This window comes from Aedes albopictus, chromosome 2 (assembly GCF_035046485.1).
Source record: "Aedes albopictus strain Foshan chromosome 2, AalbF5, whole genome shotgun sequence".
Taxonomy (NCBI): Eukaryota; Metazoa; Arthropoda; class Insecta; order Diptera; family Culicidae; genus Aedes; species Aedes albopictus.
In genome coordinates this window covers 175,828,927-175,838,523 of record NC_085137.1, presented here as the reverse complement: position 1 = coordinate 175,838,523, position 9,597 = coordinate 175,828,927, and the positions used below count along the sequence as shown (strand labels likewise).

At 43.4% G+C, this 9,597-nt stretch overlaps 1 long non-coding RNA gene across 1 annotated transcript; it reads right to left on the bottom strand.

The window, feature by feature from the left end:
• Positions 1-3,843: 3,843 nt before the first annotated feature.
• Positions 3,844-4,823, bottom strand: LOC134286051 (uncharacterized). Its single transcript, XR_009996840.1, has 2 exons — positions 4,227-4,823; positions 3,844-4,125 (listed from the first exon to the last, which is right to left on the bottom strand). It is a non-coding gene; the product is annotated as an uncharacterized LOC134286051 (long non-coding RNA).
• Positions 4,824-9,597: the final 4,774 nt, after the last annotated feature.

Sequence of the window (9,597 nt, the reverse complement as noted above, 5' to 3'; positions counted from 1 at the left end):
ATCTTCGAAAATCAAAAAAAAAAAAAAAGTAGAATGACTTGCCGAAGACATTTCCAAAATAAGAGAGTGTTAAGTCAGTACAATGGTTCGGATTAAAAAAAACTTTTTTTAATATAGCGCGTTTAAATTTTCGGGCTAATTTGTCCCGCGACGCAGTATATCATTGTACTGAGAAATTGAGGTGGATCGGTATTTCTTTTTACAAAAAAAAGCAAAACAACCTGGAAGCCACTGAAACTGGCACCCCCCAGGCACCCCCTAGGAAAAAATCCTAGATACGCCAATGACCTCAAACTTCATGATTTGTCGAAACATGAAGGAAAATAGTCCTTCCACGCTTCTAAGACCCCTCGGGAACGGCCTGGCCATACCCGGAATGTTCCGGGTGCCCCCAGGGATGTGACAAAAGTGGCCATTTGCACAATGTTATCAAAATCAACCGTGCGACACCTCTAACTTCATGATTTGATAAAACATAAAGGAAAATAATCCTTCTAGGCCCCTATGGCCCTTTGGGGCCGGTCTGGCCATACCCGGAATGTTCCGGATGCCCTCAAGGAAGTAGTCATTTCTTAAACGTAGTCAAAATCATTCATGCGGCACCTCAAAATTCATGATTTGTCGAAACATGAAGCATAATAGCCCTTTTAGGTTCCCACACCCCTTACATACGCGCAGAACCTCGAAGCCGCGTTGCCAGACGAGGGCGAGCTCGATGAGGCCCCTCTAGAGGACTGCTGGAGTACAGTGAAAGCAGCCATCAACGACGCAGCCGAGAGCACCATCGGGTACGTGGAACGGAATCGACGGAACGAATGGTTCGACGAAGAGTGCAGAACGGTTTTGGAGGAGAAGAACGCAGCGAGGGCGGTAATGCTGCAGCAAGGGACTCGACAGAACGTGGAACGTTACAAACAGAAGCGGAAACAGCAGACCCGCCTCTTTCGGGAGAAAAAGCGCCGCCTGGAAGAAGCGGAGTGTGAAGAAATGGAACTGCTGTGCCGTTCCCAAGAAACACGGAAGTTCTATCAGAAGCTCAACGCATCCCGCAACAGCTTCGTGCCGCGAGCCGAAATATGCAGGGATAAAGACGGATGCCTCTTGACGGACGGACGTGAGGTGATCGAAAGGTGGAAGCAGCACATCGATCAGCACCTGAACGGCGTGGAGAACGTAGGCACGGGAGCCCACGGCAACGGAAGGAACGACGACGCCAGTGCAGCGGAGGACGGAAATGAACCAACTCCCACGCTGAGGGAAGTTAAGGATGCCATTCATCAGCTCAAAGCCAACAAAGCAGCTGGTAAGGATGGTATCGCAACTGAACTCATCAAGATGGGCCCAGAAAAGTTGGCCACCTGTCTGCATCGGCTGATAGTCAGGATCTGGGAAACCGAACAGCTACCGGAGGAGTGGAAGGAAGGGGTAATCTGCCCCATTCACAAGAAAGGCGACCATCTCGAATGTGAGAACTTCAGGGCGATCACAATTTTGAATGCTGCCTACAAAGTGCTATCCAAGATCATCTTCCGTCGTCTGTCACCTAAAACAAATGAGTTCGTGGGAAGTTATCAAGCCGGCTTCATCGACGGCCGGTCGACAACGGACCAGATCTTTACCGTACGGCAAATCCTCCAGAAATGCCGTGAATACCAGGTCCCAACGCACCACCTTTTCATCGACTTCAAAGCGGCATACGATAGTATCGACCGCGCAGAGCTATGGAGAATCATGGACGAAAACGGCTTTCCTGGGAAGCTGACTAGACTGATTAAAGCAACGATGGACGGTGTGCAAAACTGCGTAAGGGTTTCGGGTGAACTATCCAGTTCATTCGTATCTCGCCGGGGACTGCGACAAGGTGACGGACTCTCATGTCTACTCTTCAACATCGCGCTGGAAGGTGTGATGCGACGAGCCGGGCTCAACAGCCGGGGAACGATTTTCACAAAATCCGGTCAATTTGTGTGCTTTGCGGACGACATGGACATTATCGCTAGAACATTTGGAACGGTGGCAGAACTGTACACCCGCTTGAAACGCGAAGCAGCAAAAGTCGGACTGGTGGTGAATGCCTCAAAAACAAAGTACATGCTGGTAGGCGGAACCGAAAACGACCGGATGCGTCTGGGTAGTAATGTTACGATAGACGGGGATACTTTCGAGGTGGTGGAGGAATTCGTCTACCTCGGATCCTTACGGACGGCTGACAACAACGTGAGCCGAGAAATTCGGAGGCGCATCATCAGCGGAAGTCGGGCCTACTACGGACTCCAGAAGAAACTGCGGTCGAAAAAGATTCACCCACGCACCAAATGCACCATGTACAAAACGCTAATAAGACCGGTGATCCTCTACGGGCACGAGACATGGACCATGCTCGAGGAGGACCTACAAGCACTCGGAGTTTTCGAGCGACGCGTGCTAAGAACGATCTTCGGCGGTGTGCAGGAGAACGGTGTGTGGCGGAGAAGGATGAACCACGAGCTCGCTGCACTTTACGGCGAACCCAGCATCCAGAAGGTGGCCAAAGCCGGAAGGATACGTTGGGCAGGGCATGTTGCAAGAATGCCGGACAACAACCCTGCAAAGCTGGTGTTTGCAACGGATCCGGTTGGCACAAGAAGGCGTGGAGCGCAGAGAGCACGATGGGCGGACCAGGTGGAGCGTGACTTGGCGAGCATTGGGCGCGACCGAGGATGGAGAGCGGCAGCCACAAACCGAGTATTGTGGCGTACTATTGTTGATTATGTCTTGTCTTAAATGTGATGTTGAACAAATAAATGTATGTATGTACCCCTTAGAGTGGTTCCGGCCACTCCCGAAATATTCTAGATGTCCCCAGGAAAGTGGTGAAAATGGCCATTTCCACAACGTTGGTCAAATCAATCGTGCGGCACTTCAAACTACATGATTTGTCGAAACAAGAAGGATAACTGTCCCTTTGGGCTCTCATGACCCCTTAGAGTGGTTCTGGCCAGACCCGAAATATTCAGGATGTCCCCAGGAAAGTGGTCAAAATGACCATTTCTACAACGTTGGTCAAATCAATCATACGGCACCTCAAACTTCATGATTTGTCGAAACATGAAGGATAACAGTCACTTTGGGCTCCCATGATCCCTTAGAGTGCACGGGAAAAAAATCCGCTGCTTGCGACCTGCTAAATGATTCATGATTTCGCGTAAAATGTGTGTTTTCATGTTATAAATATACACCACGAAAAAAGGTCATAATTTCATGACTTATGTTGCCGTAACGTCACCTTGGCGTTACGTTTTTAATATTTATTGACAAAAATTTGTAAGTTAAGTCATGATATCATGCCCATGAATACCAGAACTATTAACTAGATTCATAAAACCAGAAGCGGTATTCATAGAACTAGTAGTTGTCATTTATGGTTCCAGTTTTATTAGCGAAATTTGGTAAGTCGGTTCATATTATCATGAAGTACATACTCAAACTATGAACTTAATTTATGAAAGCTTGAGCATTACTCATGGTGCAAGTATTTGTCATTTATGGTACTGAATCGATTTGCGAAAAATGGTAGTACTGGTCATGTTATCATAAAGCATGTTCTAAATTTATTACCTAATGTTATAAAAACATAAGCAGCATGCATGATTCTAGTATTTGTAATTTATACTATCGGATTAATTGGTGCAAAGTGGCATTTAAGGTCATGTTATCGTGAAGCACGCACTCTGAAATCATGAACAAGGTTCCTGACTATTGAAGTATTTTTTATGATTCTGGTATTTGTCAATATTTATTCATCGTTGTGCCTTCAACCTACTCAATAGCCCGCAGTCAATCGCGGGTGCTTTTGGGTAGATCTACCGCTGGGATTTTGAACAGATGAGCCTGCAAGAACATCCAGAGGGGCTTGCAGTCTGGTGCATACTGGAGATTCAAAACATATATCACTTGCATGCAAATGCAAATGGCATGGAGGATGTGGTCTGCCTTGTACTCCGCTCCCCCGAAAATAACGAGCACCGCTCCTTCTCCCCGCGATGCCCCAACCGAAACAATTTGCGGCTGCAAATTAAGGTTCTCGAATTTTTCCTTAAGGAAATCCAAGCGCGTGCTGATTTTATGTTCCATGTCGCCCGCCGTCTGCATAGAAAAGAAAAGATTTCTATTAAAAAAATATATATATATAATAAAATAAAGCAAGGCTTAATTGTATAAATTGTTAGTAGTAATAAAATCATTACGTGAGCTTGATTGTTCTGCTGCTGATGAAGATGGCCGGAGTTTTGTGCCGGAATATAGAGTTTTTTCACTTTCAACTTCTGGAATGTAGTTCAATAATTATATAGTTTACTACTATTTAAGTAAGAACAATTCACTACACTTTTTCGAAAACCAAAAAAAATCTCACCGGAAAACACTGCCGCTCACAAAAGGCGTCTTGACAGAAGTGACAAAAATGGCGTAGGTGATTCTGCACGAGGGTTTGCGTAACGCTTACAGTGCCCAAATTCGTTTGTTGTGATTCATGATTTTATGACTCTGCGTTATGTTTATACGACTCAGCGTCTGGTTGAGATGACTCAGCGTCATAGTTTTATGACTCACAGCCATGCTACCATGACTATGCTTTATGGTATTCAATTTATGAAAACGAGCTTAATTTTTTCATAACGCTTTTGACGGCCATGGCTTTTGTTGATGGAATCAGTTATTATTATTCATGATAATCGTTGTTAACGTCATGATATCATGACTTGTAGTTACAATATCATGAAGCGACAAGTTTTATGATTTCATAACATTTTAGTCATGGATCCGGCAACGAATTTTTTCCCGTGGTTCTGGCCAGACCCGAAATATTCAGGATGTCCCCAGGAAAGTGGTCAAAATGGCCATTTCCACAACCTTGGTCAAATCAATCGTGCGGCACCTCAAACTTCATGATTTGTCAAAACGTGAAGGAAAATAATCCATCTGAGCTCTTATGACCCCTCGGGAATGACCTGGCCATACCCGGAATGTTCCGGGTGCCCCAGGGATGTGACAAAAGTAGCCATTTCCATAATGTTATCAAAATCAACCGTGCGACACTTCTAACTTCATGATTTGTGGAAACATAAAGGAAAATAGTTATTCTAGGTCCTCTTGGTCCCTTCGGACCGGTCTGGTCATACCCGGAATGTTCCGGGTACCCCCAGGCAAGTGGTAATTTCTTAAACATAGTCAAAATCAACAGAGTGACACCTCAAACTTCATGATTTGTCGAAACATGAAGGATAACAGTCCATTTAGACTCTCATGACCCCTTGGAGTGGTTCTGGCCACACCAGAAATGTTTCGGATGCCTCCAGGAAAGTGGCCAAATGGTTGTTTCCACAGCGTTGATCAATCAATCGTGCTGCATCTCAAACTTCATGATTTGTCAAAACGTGGAGCGTCCTTCCAGGCTGTTTTGACCCTTCGAAAACGACCTGGCCTTACCCAGAATGATCCGGCTGCCCCCAGGAATGTGACAAAAGTGGCAATTTCTACAGCATTGCCAAAATCAACTATGCGATCCCCCTAAATTCATGATGTTGAACCATGAAATGACCATTTCTTCAAAGTTGGTCAAATCAATCGTGCGGCATTTGTGGTCATTTCTCAAATATTGTCAAAATCAGCCGTACTACACCTCAAATTTCATGATTCGTCGAAACATGAAGGAAAACAGTCCTTCTAGGTTCCTACGACGTCTTGGATACACCCGAAATGTTTCGGAGGTCCTCACTCCCACAGATTTGGTCAAATCAATCGTGTGAAACCTGAAACTTCAAGATTTTCCGAAACGTGAAGGAAAATAGTATTTCCAGGCTCCTATGCTCCCTCGGGAACGGTCATACCCGAAACCTAACATGGCTGTCAGGGAGGTGACCGAATTCGCCATTTCAACAATGTTATCAAAATCAGCCGTGTGATTTCTAACTTCATAATTCGATGAAGCGATGAAGTCAGAACTTTGGTTATATTCAGGATCAGGGTAAATTACATAACTTCAAAATAGTTAAACTTTAAATTTTATATTTTTGAACATTCATTTTTCTTCGCTAGCCCAGCATTTGCAACAAAATGTTTGCATAATTCCGCTTGCTCCATGTTCTTTACAAATTGCTTTGAGACATGAGGAACATTTAGTGTGAATTTTCATATCCTTGGATCGGCATAGAAAAAACTTTTTTTTTTTCGATCGGATACGAATTTGAACATTCCGGGTATGGGCAGGCCGTTCCCGAGGGTTCTTAGAAGCGTGGAACGACTATTTTCCTTCATGTTTCGACAAATCATGAAGTTTGAGGTGCCGCATGAATGATTTTGACTATGTTTGCGAAATGACTACTTCCCTGAGGGCATCCGGAACATTCCGAATATGGCCAGACCGGTCCCAAAGGGCCATAAGGGCCTAGAAGGACTATTTTCCTTTATGTTTCATCAAATCATGAAGTTAGAGGTGTCGCACGGTTGATTTTGATAACATTGTGGAAATGGCCACTTTGGCACATCCCTGGGGGCACCCGGAACATTCCGGGTATGGCCAGGCCGTTCCCGAGGGGTCTTAGAAGCGTGGAAGGACTATTTTCCTTCATGTTTCGACAAATCATGAAGTTTGAGGTGCCGCATGAATGATTTTGACTATGTTTGGAAATGACTCCCTGAGGGCATCCGGAACATTTCGGGTATGGCCAGACCGGCCCCAAAGGGCCATAAGGGCCTAGAAGGACTATTTTCCTTTATGTTTCATCAAATCATGAAGTTAGAGGTGTCGCACGGTTGATTTTGATAACATTGTGGAAATGGCCACTTTTGTCACATCCTTGGGGGCACCCAGAACATTCCGGGTATGGCCAGGCCGTTCCCGAGGGGTCTTAGAAGCGTGGAAGGACTATTTTCCTTCATGTTTCGACAAATCATGAAGTTTGAGGTGCCGCATGAATAATTCTGACAATGTTGATAGACTGGCCACTTTGACCACATCCCTGGGGGCACCCGAGACATATCCGGCTCATGAGATTGCTTGAATGTCTCATTTCAAGTCAATGGTTCCTTGCAGTTATATAGTTTCTGTATTTCTGGCGCATAATATGTGCAAATTTCCAAAATAACAATAAATGCAGAGTAAAATGCATTCATGTGTCATTTTCCGGCCGGTCATGACCCCAACGGAATCTGGAATAACTCCGGAACGGATGGGTGAACCGGTTCCGTATAATAGTCCTTGATAATTTGGACAAACCTGGAGCGAATGCAATTGACTTCAAAAAAATCGGTTGGGAAATGTCTTTTTCATAGCTGATTCTAGATTCGAAAATCTTCCGAAATAGACGTTGGGTACGCGAAGGTTAAAGGCCGTTCACACCTAAATCCGGACACAGAAAAATTGTTCTAGAAAAATAACAGCATGTTTTTGATCCATATTTTTAAATTCATATTATAGTCAAATGCTATACTCATCTCCACAGAATATAGACTTATATGGATTTGATTCCATAAGCTGCTGCGCGCACTTTCTTGTTTACACCTTTCGTAAAGCTTTGCACAGTGAACTTGTCGATCTACTTCTAAGTAATATACCACTGAGAACGAAATTATTGGATCGCTGACACCTCTACACTAGCCTCTACACTGCTTTTTGAGGTCTTCTTACACCATAGACCAGTAATAGACCAGTATGATTCAAATGGTCGCAGCTGTAGATGGTTTGGTGGATAACAATCCTTGATTACATATGCAACGTTGTTTTGATCGTACCAAGTGATTGTATCTTTAACGTAATGGCAATTGGCCAAATATGTTCAGAACAAGGTCACATGTTTTCTTTTGTTTAGAAAACGTGAGAGACGCTTTTGGCGGCATTGTTCCGAAAAAATCTCAACAAAAATCTGAAATGTTTGCTCTCATGAACATATTGCTTGCCATACTTAATATCTTTCAAAGAATTTGGTTTTAAATTTTCGTTTCAGACGTTCAGGATCTTCTTTATGGTAAGTTTGTTGTGTTATCATCCTGTCCTGTGAGATATTCGAACTTTCTGAGGCAGTATGTTTCATCGTCTATTACAACTCAACGGAATTTTGGGAGAACTTATTAATACATAGTACGAATTTTCATAGCTTTTGTGCAAAACAGATTTTCTACGTGCTAACTCAGATGGTGCTATCCTGAATACGAAAAGTGATTTGGAGAACAATGTATTTTATTTTCGTTCGTCTATGAATCAGTCTTGAGCTTAGAAAGTTTTATCTCATTTCGTGGTAATTTGGCTAAGAAACAGGATAAATACTTTGTCCGGATTTTGCTGTGAACGGCCTTTATGCAGTCACCAAACTCCTTGGAACGACAACGGGTTTAATTCGTCCCTACGTTTCGGCAGAGTTTATTGCCATTTTCAGGGGAAACTGGGGGATTTTATTGTAAATGTTAGCTCCTAAATTTTGTTTTTCGTCATTGTGTAAACTTACAATCATTTGGTTCGTTCTGTGTCTGTAGTCTTTGCTAAGCGGAATGTCTGTATGGAATTTTTTTGGTAGCCTGTACATGTGCTAAAGTTAAATATAAATTAGTTCGCGTGGTATAATAATTGTTCTACAAACTTACGTTGGATTTTTTTGAAAATTAATTTCACTTATTTTGTTGGCACTGTACTGGAGTACTCAATTAGGCAGTTTTTTTAGATTTGATTGTTGGTGTGGTTTGTTGCTTGGCTATTTTGTATCGTTCTATTGGACGTAAATGGTGTGCCTTACCTTCTCAACCTAGCTGCATTTAGAAAGACTACAGCTCCCAGGTAGCTCAAAAATTAGTACACAGAGTAAAATTACTGTAACCACTGCATTGACGGAGTTCAGCTCAACCGAGTGGAACAAGTGCTTGACTTGGGAGTGCAGTTAGATACGAGAATGACATTTGTACCGCACATGACGGGAATGATTACCCAGGCAAATCGTTCACTTGGCTTTGTCTCGAAGATTGCCCGAGAATTCTCGGATCCGTATTGTCTGAAATCACTGTTCTATGCTCTCGTTCGTCCCATTTTGGAAAACGCTTCTGTTATTTGTACGCCATATCAGATAACATGGACATTTTGAATCGAGCGGATCCAAAAACGTTTTATCCGCCTTGCATTACGGGGTCTGCCTTTGCGGGATCCTGATAATCTGCCACCTTACACTGATCGATGCCGCTTGTTGAATCTCGATACTTTGGAGGACCGACGAAAATTTGCACAAGTAACTACCACTGCAAAAATCATAAATGGCGAGTTAGTTGCTCCTGGCTTGTTGTCCAGGATTGGCTTTCGCACATCTCGGTGGACTCGCAACACTACTGTAATACATCATGCTTTTCATCGCACCTCGTATGGCTTCAATGAATCATTCTCAGCTATGCTAAGGACATTTTCTACGGTGGAAGATGAATTTGAATCCGGTGAACCCGTCCGGCATTTTTCCAATCGTGTGAAACGTTAGCGTGCTATGATGTTAAGTGTTTTTAGTATATTGTTTTAGTAAATTGTCAACTTTTTTTTATTTTTTGCTTAATCTAGTTATAAATTGTAAACGTTGTTTAGTATATTTT